General features: G+C 44.2%; 1 long non-coding RNA gene across 9 annotated transcripts; it reads left to right on the forward strand.

Moving 5' to 3' along the window:
• The first annotated feature begins 2,136 nt into the window (after nucleotides 1-2,136).
• LOC123091595 (uncharacterized) lies at nucleotides 2,137-6,701 on the forward strand. Of its 9 annotated transcripts, XR_006443339.1 has the most exons (10): nucleotides 2,137-2,812; nucleotides 3,330-3,415; nucleotides 3,721-3,884; nucleotides 3,997-4,129; nucleotides 4,222-4,379; nucleotides 4,455-4,604; nucleotides 4,936-5,069; nucleotides 5,179-5,377; nucleotides 5,728-5,874; nucleotides 5,971-6,701. It is a non-coding gene; the product is annotated as an uncharacterized lncRNA (long non-coding RNA). The 9 variants fall into 9 exon arrangements; XR_006443335.1 differs by having other exon boundaries at nucleotides 3,330-3,884; XR_006443336.1 differs by lacking the exon at nucleotides 3,330-3,415.
• Nucleotides 6,702-11,433: the final 4,732 nt, after the last annotated feature.

Below are 11,433 nucleotides of genomic sequence, written 5' to 3' on the forward strand. Positions count from 1 at the left end.
CGTCCAGAGGCGCGGGGGAGGGAGGCGGCTTTCGGCGGCACGCAGGAGGGAGGCGGCGTTCGGCGGCGCGCAGGAGGGAGGCGGCGTCCAGTGGTGCGGGGGAGGGAGGCGGTGTCCGGTGGTGCGTAGAAGGGAGGTGGCGGCTGGCGGTGCGCGGGAGGATGGAGGTGGTGGGCGCTCGGGATGGAGACAAGGTCGTGGGGTTGACCAGGTGCAAGAGGTTGCGGTGGGCTTTGGACAAATGGATCGCCTCCTCTATATAGGGCGCGAGGGTAACAAAATATTATTCATATGTATATATATGATCATATTTATTGTGATGCATGACACAAATTAGCATCGCATTAACATGATGTGGTGTTTACCTATATGTTACTCTAACGGTCTAACTCTCACTATATTTAATTCTTTGTCACATCAGCATACTTGCTATTTTCCGAGTGCATGGTATCGTCGGCTATGATACCACCACTATGGCCAGCCTTTGTATAGTGGGGAAGTATCATATATACTATAGTATCATGCATATGATACTAGTGTATGATACTACGTATGTACCTTCATATAGTGCATATATATAGTATCATAGAATAGTATATATATACCATAGATGACCGTATTTATGGTCATGCATGACACAAAATGGTATAGTATTTATATTATATATGTTACAATATCTATGTTACTGCTTCTTTTCCACACGTCATCATATTTTCTATTCTCGAGTGCGTGATACTGGCTATGATACCTCCACTATAGCCACCCTAAGGTTGGTCGTAGTGGCAGTATCAAGCGGTATCATGCATGACAACTAGACTTCTTAGATGATGTGGCACACAGTTAAATGAGGAAAGAGAGGGTGTGGGTCGAGTATCATATCATGATACCGTATCACATATTAAAGGTTGTACTACTTTGTGTCATTCATGACAATTAATAAGGTAACCTAAGATACTAACTTATGATATTATGCGCATATTACAGAGGTAGCTAGCTAGTATCGATCATATACTAGTATCATGCATATATATATATATATGATACTAGCTAGCTAGTCTATGATGTACTAGCTCTACCTCACTAATGCATAGTATCATAGAGTAGTATCATCTAGTACTTTATTTATTGTCATGCATGACACATAGTAGCATACCATATGACACGGTTTCATGATATGATACTTAACCCTCTCTTTTTTCATTTAATTCTATGACAGCTCATCAAAATTGCCTAGTTGGCATGCATGATACTAGCTATGACATCCCATTACGACCAGCCTAGCAAAGAAGGTGTACAGATCATTTGTGCATCGCTTTGCGAGTTTTCATCCGTTTGTTCGAGAAGCGGAGAGAAGTTTCAAACATTTCGGCTGCGAGGTGCGGCCACTAGCATAGGCCTAGTTGGTATTTTAATTACTGCAAATTCAGATGGAGTCCAGACATCATCAAAATCGATGTGTGCCTGTGGCGTGCTATCACGACCCGTGGAAAAAAAATGGTAAAGTTTGCCACAAGTTTTGATGATCGCTCCTTCCAAACCGGAGCATCTCACATGAAGGATTATGGTTTTCCAAAGGAGACGTGTCAATTCAAACTCCTGTGGCCGGTGACTTCATCGTTTGGCCTCATAAATATTTCCACAGTACGGAATCACCATTATACCACGGGTTTTATTTTCTGGCACATTTCGGGTATCGTTAGCTATATTTAAGACATTTTTTAGTTTAACATGCATTTTGTGCATAAAAATAAAATCACAACCGGAACTGCATGTGCTGTCGAAAGGGATGAGGATTACTGTTCGATCTAGGAGCATCCGACGGTGCAGACTACGATCCATGGGGTTTGGGTTCTGGCCAATAAGAACGCATGACTCAGATTGTGAGCGGGATTTTGTCGGCACACGACTTTCATCAACGAACCGTGTGCTATTCGCAAACCAGATTGCATACATATCTTTGTTCACACATACTGTAGTGAGATAGGTTGAGTATGCTACCTCTATGATATCTTTCCCTAATAATAATAAAGCGGTTATTGCTTCTGCCTGCCCGCTCACCGTCGCGCACTTTTTGCAAAAAAAACCCTTAAATTTTGTGTATTGAACATGCAATCCATCACTTATGTGCGAAGAAAAAACAGTTTGCTGGAAAAACTACCCGTACGCTTCCCTCGCCTCGACCCTGCCTTGCCGAGCCAAATCCCTAGCCGCCGCCGCACACTCGCCGCCGCGGCCGACTTTAACCCACTCGTCGTCGCGGCTGCACCTCTGCCCGCTCGCCGCCCCTGCCGCAGCGCTCGAGCGCAGCTTCTGGATCAGGTCAACGTGGCGGCTCGAGGGGCTGGGGACGATACGTCTGCTCGGTGCAGACGGGCGGCGGCGGGATCCAGCGGGCGCGAGAGAAGGAGGTATCCGGCGCGGCGGGAGAAGTCTTTGCGGGTGGAGGCGGGCCTCCATGGCTGGTAGGTAGAGCTCCAAGGTCATGGCGGGGCTTTGATTTTTCTGGTATAAAAGAGAGACAGAGGAGGATCCAGTGAGGAGGAGAGGTAGGAGAAGAAGGACGGGGAAGAAGGAAGGGTGCGGCAGGGGTGCAGCGGTACGAGGGCATTGTTCTCGCGCGTGAGGAGCGCCTCTCCTCGGGAGGATAGGGAGGGAGCGAGTGAAACTCAAATCCACTTCAGCGCAAGGTACTGTTGTAGAAGTACGAAGAAGCAAGCTGACCAGATGTACATGTACTAGCAGGCAACGACGATGAAGCAAGCCAACCAGATGTGCACGAAACTACCATACATCATGCCTGATTGATCCTCCGGTACGTGTTCCATTTGCTAATAGCCCATGCTAGCTAGCTAGCAACCATGTAAATTTCCCACGCTTGATTGATTCCTTTAGCACTTTATTAGTTTTATATGTTCTTCCCATGGTTATCTAGATAATACTAACTGTTGATGTTTCTTTGACGCATACATGGCTTTGCTAGGAGTTTTTTCACTGGTGAAGTCTGAACTCTGAATATTACGAACTTAAGGATAAATCTTATAGCAGATCAAAATCATGGTGCATGCAAAAAAAAGATCAGAATCATGGTTGTGCTAATTCTATAGGGGCCTCATGATGGTTTGTGTTCTTTTATTCAAATGAACAAGATTATTATTGTAACTGTTACAGTTGTACTAGCAGGATTATCCTAGAAGCTGTGTCAATTTTTCATCAATTTATAACACAGTAAGGTAGTGAATCATCTTTGTAGACTTTACCATGCCTAGATTGGTTGACTTGGATCATGCGTATGTCTTAAACTTTTAGAAAATTCTCACTTTTTATGCTAGGCTCGTATTTGAAGATACAAGTTGAGGTGTGTCTTGGGACAGTGTGACTAAAAAATGAACCTTCAGTTTCTGCAATCAGAAGAAAAGTGAGTGATTTTTCAATGAAAACATAATACTTCTGAGCATAAGCATGATAAAGTGCAGCAACTGACTTGGCTTATTGTTTTGGAAATCGCAACCGATACTCACCTAATTGTTTCTGAGATCACTGGTGTTGTTACTGCCTCCAGAAGCTGCAATCTAAAGCCTTCTATAAGAATATCATCACAGAGTAGATCAAAAAGTTGGAGCGGCGAGATAACAATACTGATTAGTTGGTATTAACTTTATAAAATAAATTGATTATTTTGTCTAACATATATTGTTGCTAATGTGTTCATGCATTCCTCAGATTTTGATATGCTGAAAATTTGCCAAAGTTGAGTCGCCAGGAACTTGAAGTAGGGTGTGAGGATTTTAGCAACATAATTGGCTCAACTCCGGAGAATGTAGTCTACAAAGGAACAATGAAGGATGGACCTGAGGTTTCTTTCATATCATTATTCCCCCTTGAAGGTCATTGGACTAGCCAGCATGAGCTCTTTTACCAAAACAAGCTAGTTCATTTGTCTAAAATTGCAACTCAAAAACACATCTTAATTCAAATAAAATGGGATGAACATTGTAGGTTATTGATATGGCAAGGTTGAATCATGAGAACATAGCAAAGTTTCTGGACTATTGCAGAGAGAGTGACCTATTCTCGAGGATTTTAGTCTTTGAGTACGCATCAAATGGGACCCTATACGAGCACCTACACTGTAGGTCTATCTATTCAGTTTCTTTATGACAGACTAAATATTTGCATTTTCTGTGTGTCGTAGATTTGATCTCATTTGTTTTCTTCCTTTAGATGGGGAAGCGGCCCAATTCTCTTGGCTCAGACGAATGAAAATAGCCATCGGCATCGCCAAAAGTTTAAGGTATCTGCACACCGAGTCGCGGCCTCCTTTCGCTATATCAGAGTTGAAAGCCAATTCAGTATACGTTACAGAAGATTTTACCCCCAAGGTACTTACATGGCTTTTCTGTACAAACAAACTTTATCAAGGCTCATGACTTGACAGAAATCATTCTTATGAGCAGGCTGACGACGTTGTCTACTGAAGCCCCACCGGTGACGCGACAGGAGAGCTCCAACATGTACGTGGGTGTGGGGACGCAGATCCGCGTCGCCAGCCTACACAAGGCAATGGTCAACGCGCCGACGCAGGGTTCATCATCTGTCTTCGTCAGGTAACCAAAGTGATCCACCTTTCCTCGTTCTCATCAGATCCATTTTATTGTGATATTGCATTTAAGTCAATCAATTTTTATGATTCTTTCAGTGTTAAAGAAGATGAATTTTTACCTAAATAAATTGCGTGTATAGATATGTAGAGGATGAACTCAACAAGCGGATCTTTCAAGGTTAATTAGATTTGCACATTTTATTAAATAGATGCAATGGCATAGCACCATCAGTATCATGTTGCACTCACATGTTGTTCCAACAGCACCATAAATGCTGCCCAGAATTGCCAGGCCTTCGACTTTTGCTATAAGTTCATATGCTGCTCCTTTTCAGGTGACTTTCCATGCGATTTTTACTTCTAAAAATTAGAAAATACCTTCAGATCAAAGCAGGGGATTTGTAGATTTCTGGGTATTGTTGCTACTCCATCTCCATCCAGCTTACGGTCTTTGGTCACTGATTCTGAGGTACGACATTGTTATACTTTTATGTTAAATCCCATTTAGCTCAACACTGTTAACTAAGGGTAAATGGTGGCTTTCTTTTTGGTGACAACCATTGGGAATGGCTGAACAGGGGACGGCCAGGATTACAATGAGGGCGAGACGTTGAAGCTGGCGTCGGCAACTGTGACCACAACTGTGACATTAACATCGACCATGGGAGCGAGGCGTCAGCCCTTGACATAGACCGTGTTGGCCCCTTGTGTTTCTGTCCAGCCGTGCTCCGGTTCCGGCAGCTCCCATTCCAGCCTATCCCTTCTAGGAGCCTTCAGGTGAGCGAGTAACTTCCATTCCACTGAAGCAGACATCTAGAGGTTCCACTGCTTGGGCGGAAGCTTTGCTGGATTGATATGCATATGCATTTTTCATCCTCTCTTAATGCAAGCCATGAAAATAGGTCTCTCTCAGTTACCACATATTTTAGTTTTTTCTACTTATTGTCATCTCTACTTTCTTGTCAAATTAAGCAACTAATAAATGAATGTGCATAGACCTAGCATTTTTGCACTTATTTATGGGGCCATATATATGTTAAACCAAGACTAAGTGTGCTCTGCTATTCGGCAACTTAATGCAGTCTCATCTGACAATTTCATTTCTAATGTTGCTTTTCTCTCTCCAGATCGCTAATGATACTAAGATTGCATGAGTCCATGAAGCAAGCAATAATCTATCTCAAAAAATTGTGTCCAAGCATATAACGGTTCATCAATTTTTGAAATCTGACTATGGCTATGTAGCACGCTGAAAAGACAAGAGAATAATGCATGTAAGGTTTTGACTATGAGTTTCGTGAGTTAGCAAAATTTTGTTCTCATGGATAACTGTAAATATGAGAAGTTTTTACATCTTTTTACTGATGCAGGCATATGTCCGAGCTATGCTGTCTCCCACCTCGAGCTCGGTGCTCTCGCATGCAAGGCTAAGCTATCTCCACCGACTCCTCGCAAATGCTACATTGAGTTTATTCATGATGTTCTTGCCGTTGTTGCATTTGAGAGGGGGAAAGAACGTCAATTTTGCTTTTTAAAGGGAAGATAAAGAAGTATGTTATTGATGGGATATGGACCCTGGCTTTTAGCGATGATCAATGTTGCAAGGCAACAGAGGCCATGGTTATTGAAGAGACGAAAGCTCTAGCAAAGCTCACTTGGCAAATAGTTTGGCTGGATCCTATTTACACTCAATAAATTGAATTTTCACAGTTCATTAAGTTTAACCGACTTTACGCACGGTCACACAAGATTCTTTCACCTGGTTTTTTCTTCCTTTTTACAGATGACCATCGTGCTACCCCCTTCCAAGACACGACACAATGGAGACAAAGGCACAGACGTGCAGCAGGGCCCCGTTTCAAGGTTTCTTTTTAGATTAATACCATGTGTAAACCTTTTTTATTGTCTCTTGTTGGCTCAAACCCTCCTGGTACTTAAAATGACCAAGAGGGATACCGGCATTTGGCAAGCTTCTTGTTAGTCGATCTAAATAGACGTTACAAGGGCAGCAACCATTGTGTTTTGGGATCTATGCTCTCACCACAGCTGCTCTTTCGTCACGCTAGATTAATGCACGTACCTGGAAATTTAGGGCTCATTATCGAGGGCGGTACTCAGCCCAGTATATGTTGTAAAGTCTGAATACCTTCGGGAGTGTTCGGCGTTGCGAGTTTGGCCTTATATGCATCAGTTCCAAATCATGTCTTTGGTCAATAGTTGGGTTTGTCCGGCTCCCGTGTTTTGCTACCTTACGTTCCGCTCTATCGGCTAAGGTGGCACCGGGAGAATTACTGCGATTGTGTCCTGGTTCATCCGGATGAGCACCTCAGTAGAGGAAGCCGAAAACTGGTTGTCATGATAAAGCGAGAGACTGGTCAACCACTCGATGACTCAGCGGAATCTTCGCGATTCCTCCGCATTAACGAAGGACCGGTTTTCCGGTCACGTATGTACGTGCACTGTTTTCGGATGAACGCGGATATATCAGGGGCTATATAGTAGCCCCACCGTCAAACTCCTATGGCTAAGTGAAAGTGTTAAAGCTATATAGTCCGATTGCCTCGTTCACCGCGCCACCACCTCGATAATGGACCAAGACGTTGGATCAAAGTGTGATTACGCGCTTTGCCCAACACCTCCGCATTATATGCAAGGGGGCTGAAGCCAACGACTGCAAACTTTCAGGTTATATACATATATACATAAGCGTCCGCACAGGAGGCACTACAATACTTTACGGGCAAAAGTATAAATATAGCCTTTATTATCAAAAGCATTGTTTTTACAATTAAGATACATGTCACTGGAACATGGTATTTTTTTGAGCATCGAGCCTCTATTAAATGGGCATCTTCTAAGACTTCTTCAAAGTAGTGCTCGGGCGAGTCTTGACCCTCGGGCGGACCCCTGGTTGCAATATCGGTGGCCTCCATCTTCGCCCAATACGTATTAACACGGGCAAGGGCCATCCGCGCACCCTCTATGCACGCCGACCTCTTGACAGCGTCGATATGCGGCACATCACGAATAAATCATTGCACCAAACCAAGATAACTATCCGGACTTGGTTCCTTTGGCCACAGGTGGTCCACGACGGCCTTCATGGCAAGCCCGGATAACCTATGGAGCTCGATCCACTCGGCCATTTGCTCATTCAACAGTAGCGGACGCCTTGGATTACTGAACTGCGATTAGAACAATTTTTCTACCTCATGATCTTCTCGATCTTTGAAATACTCCGTCGCATCAGCAGCACTCTTTGCTAAATCCAAGTATGGGTCTGAATAACTCCACAATTGATCAAGAGGGGCATACTTCGGATCGCCGAACTTCATTCGCAATAAAAAGGGCTTCCCAGCCGCGATATCACTGGCTTGCCGAAGCTCCTCCCGCGCCGCTCTGATTTCAGAGCGAGTTTCCTTTGCTGCTTGCAAGGCCTTCTCTAGGTCAGCCATTTTCGTTTGGTTTTCCCTTTAGAGAAGCTCGTATCAGCTGGCGGCATTTTGTAGCTCAAGAGCCATGTTGGCCATTTTATCCTTACTTTGGCGATGAGCAGCCTGTTCGGCTTTTAATTCTTCGGTTGCCTTCAGGGCGGCCGCATCACCTCTCCTGGCTTGCTCCTTGGCCCAAGCAAGTTTTGCCCGAAGGGTCTCCACGGCGGCAGCTCCATCTGCAGTCAAAGCATATTATAAATCCTAGCATCATGCTCTTATTAATATTTGCCGACCACTTAAAATATACATATCCTGTGCCTCGTCAAGCCGCTTGTTCATAAGCATGATGTCCGCATCCGCCACGTCAAGTTGCCGCCTCAGTTCGGCAAATTCAGTAGTCCGGTCAGCCGCCGGATCTGCAACCGCCTGCGTACAAAATCAGCGCTATCATTACCTGAGACTATGATCCTCTGCTCGCCTTGTCCGGATGGCAACCAGAGTCTCAGGGGATACTATCTATACAATGTACACCTTGCGTGTACGGTACAATCAAAAATATATATATCACTTTGCATACCTCAAAGCCTCTTAGCAGGCTCGTAAAAGCTTCATTCAACCCGCTTTTTTCGGATGATATCTTCTTAACCACTTTATGCATTAAGGTACGATGTGCCTGTGAGATAGCCGCCTACTACAGAAAACCCGTCAATGTGTCCGGTTGTATATCGGACAGTTCGAGGCTTTTCCCGTTGGTCTCTCTAGGAGCCAAAAACCCCAGACTTCGGGCGGCCGAAGAGTTGCCTTCTGGTCTTTGCGGTCCGGGAGAGATCCTCCGGGACGACACCTCAGAATCATCCACCTCATGAGGCGGAGAGGTACGAGGAGGCATTTCGCTCTCCATCATCTCCGGAAGAAGATCCCCCGATGACGAACATTGTGGAGGAAGGCTATGAGCCGAACTGCAAAACATATGTCTTGGTCATTATTCTCAGGAAAAGAATGGGGTATGCTTACTAGCCACCTTTGTTCACTCACGACTCGGTTAACAGCTGGCCCCCCCGTGGACATTGTGCAGCAATATTGCCCCCTGGGGCAGGGCTCCCTGATGCAGGTTTCTTCCCTCGTTTGGAGACCTCTGCTTCCAAGTCTTCAGGGGCGGTCCTTTTCTTCCCGTTGTCGGTGTCAAAACCGGCAGATCTCGGGTAGGGGGTCCCGAGCTGTGCGTCTAAGGCTAATAGTAATAGGAGGCGGGGGACACAATGTTTACCCAGGTGATATGTCTCCGTCATATCTATAATTTTTGATTGTTCCAAGCCAATATTATTCAACTTTCATATACTTTTGGCAACTTTTTATACTATTTTTGGGACTAACATATTGATCCAGTGCCCAGTCCAGTTCCTGTTTGTTGCATGTTTTATGTTTCGCAGAAACCCAATATCAAACGGAATGCAAATGGGATAAAAATGGACGGAGAATTATTTTGGAATATCTGGGATTTTTCGGAGGAAGAATCAATGCAAAACGGTGTCCGAGGTGGCCAGGAGATAGGGGGCGTGCCCTCCCCCCGGCCACGCTTGGCACTCTCCTGGGCCAACCATAAGGCGGTTGACGATCTTCTTTTGCTGCAAAAAGCTAATTTTATGAGAAAAATCTGGACGAAAGATTCACCCCAATCGGAGTTACGGATCTCCGGATATAAAAGAAACGGTGAAGGGGCAGAATCTGAGAACGCAGAAACAGAGAGAGACAGAGAGATAGATCCAATCTCGGACGGGCTCTCGCCAATCCCACACCATGGGAGCCAAGGACCAAAGGGGAAACCCTTCTCCCATCTAGGGAGGAGGTCAAAGAAGAAGAAGAAGGGGGGCTCTCTCCCCTTACTTCCGGTGGCGCTGGAGCACTGCCAGGGGCCATCGTCATCACCGCGATCTTCACCAACACCTCCGCCATCTTCACCAACATCTCCATCACCTTCCCCCATCTATATTCAACGGTCCACTCTCCCACAACCCGCTGTACCCTCTACTTGAACATGGTGCTTTATGCTTCATATTATTATCCAATGATGTGTTGCCATCCTATGATGTCTGAGTAGATTTTCGTTGTCCTATCGGTGATTGATGAATTGCTATGATTTGTTTGAATTGAATGTTTTATTATTGGTGCTGTCCTATTGTGCCCTCCGTGTCGCGCAAGCATGAGGGATCTCCACTGTAGGGTTTGCAATATGTTCATGATTTGCTTATGTTGGGTGGCGTGAGTGACAGAAGCACAGACCCGAGTAAGTAGGTTGTTTGCGTATGGGATAAACGGGACTTGATGCTTTAATGCTATGGTTGGGTTTTACCTTAATGATCTTTAGAAGTTGTGGATGCTTGCTAGAGTTCCAATCATAAGTGCATATGATCCAAGAAGAGAAAGTATGTTAGCTTATGCCTCTCCCTCAAATAAAATTGCAATAGTGATTACCGGTCTATTAACGTAGTCGATTGCTTAGCGACACTTTCACAACTCCTACCACCACTTTTCCACACTCGCTATATTTACTTTATTGCATCTTTATCTAAACAACTTCTACTTTTTATTTACGCGTTTTTTATATTCTTGCAAACCTATCCAACAACACCTACAAAGTACTTCTAGTTTCATACTTGTTTTAGGTAAAGCGAACACTAAGCGTGTGTAGAGCCGTATCAGTGGCAGATAGGACTTGAGATAATATTTGTTCTACCTTTAGCTCCTCATTGGGTTCGACACTCTTACTTATCGAAAGAGGCTACAATTGATCCCGTATACTTGCGGGTTATCAAGACCTTTTTCTGGTGCCGTTGCTGGGGATTCATAGTGTGGGGTGAATATTCTCGTGTGTGCTTGTTTGCTTTATCACTAAGTAATCTTTATTTGCTGTTCTAAGTTGTTCTTTATCTTTAGTTATGGATATGGAACACGAAATACCAAAAAAATCAGGTGTACTTGCTACTTATGGAGTTGGGGAACCTCCTAAAACCCTCGATGATCATCATGTGAGAAATATTTTGTACTATTTTGATAATCCTGAGAAAACCCCATTCAACTTTATAATGGGAGTAACGTTGGATCAACGTGAATATTTTAGGGATTATCGCTTGACACAAAAAGGGAAACTATCATGGGATCAAATTAATATGTTGCGTTGGTATGCTCGGGATCTATGCTTGAGATATGATATTACTTGTTGATCTAGGATGAAGGCTCCACACCTTCCCTTTTCATGCAAATTTAATGATAATGAAACCTTAGCTTCTTATGCTAATGATATATATCATTACTATGATGTTGAACGGATTGAAGAATTTGTTGCTTTTAAGGCTGCTTATGAAATTGAATCTTTGTTTGAAAAGTATGAAGCTTTAGATG

The sequence above is a fragment of the Triticum aestivum genome, chromosome 4B, assembly GCF_018294505.1.
Source record: "Triticum aestivum cultivar Chinese Spring chromosome 4B, IWGSC CS RefSeq v2.1, whole genome shotgun sequence".
NCBI classification, from domain to species: domain Eukaryota; kingdom Viridiplantae; phylum Streptophyta; class Magnoliopsida; order Poales; family Poaceae; genus Triticum; species Triticum aestivum.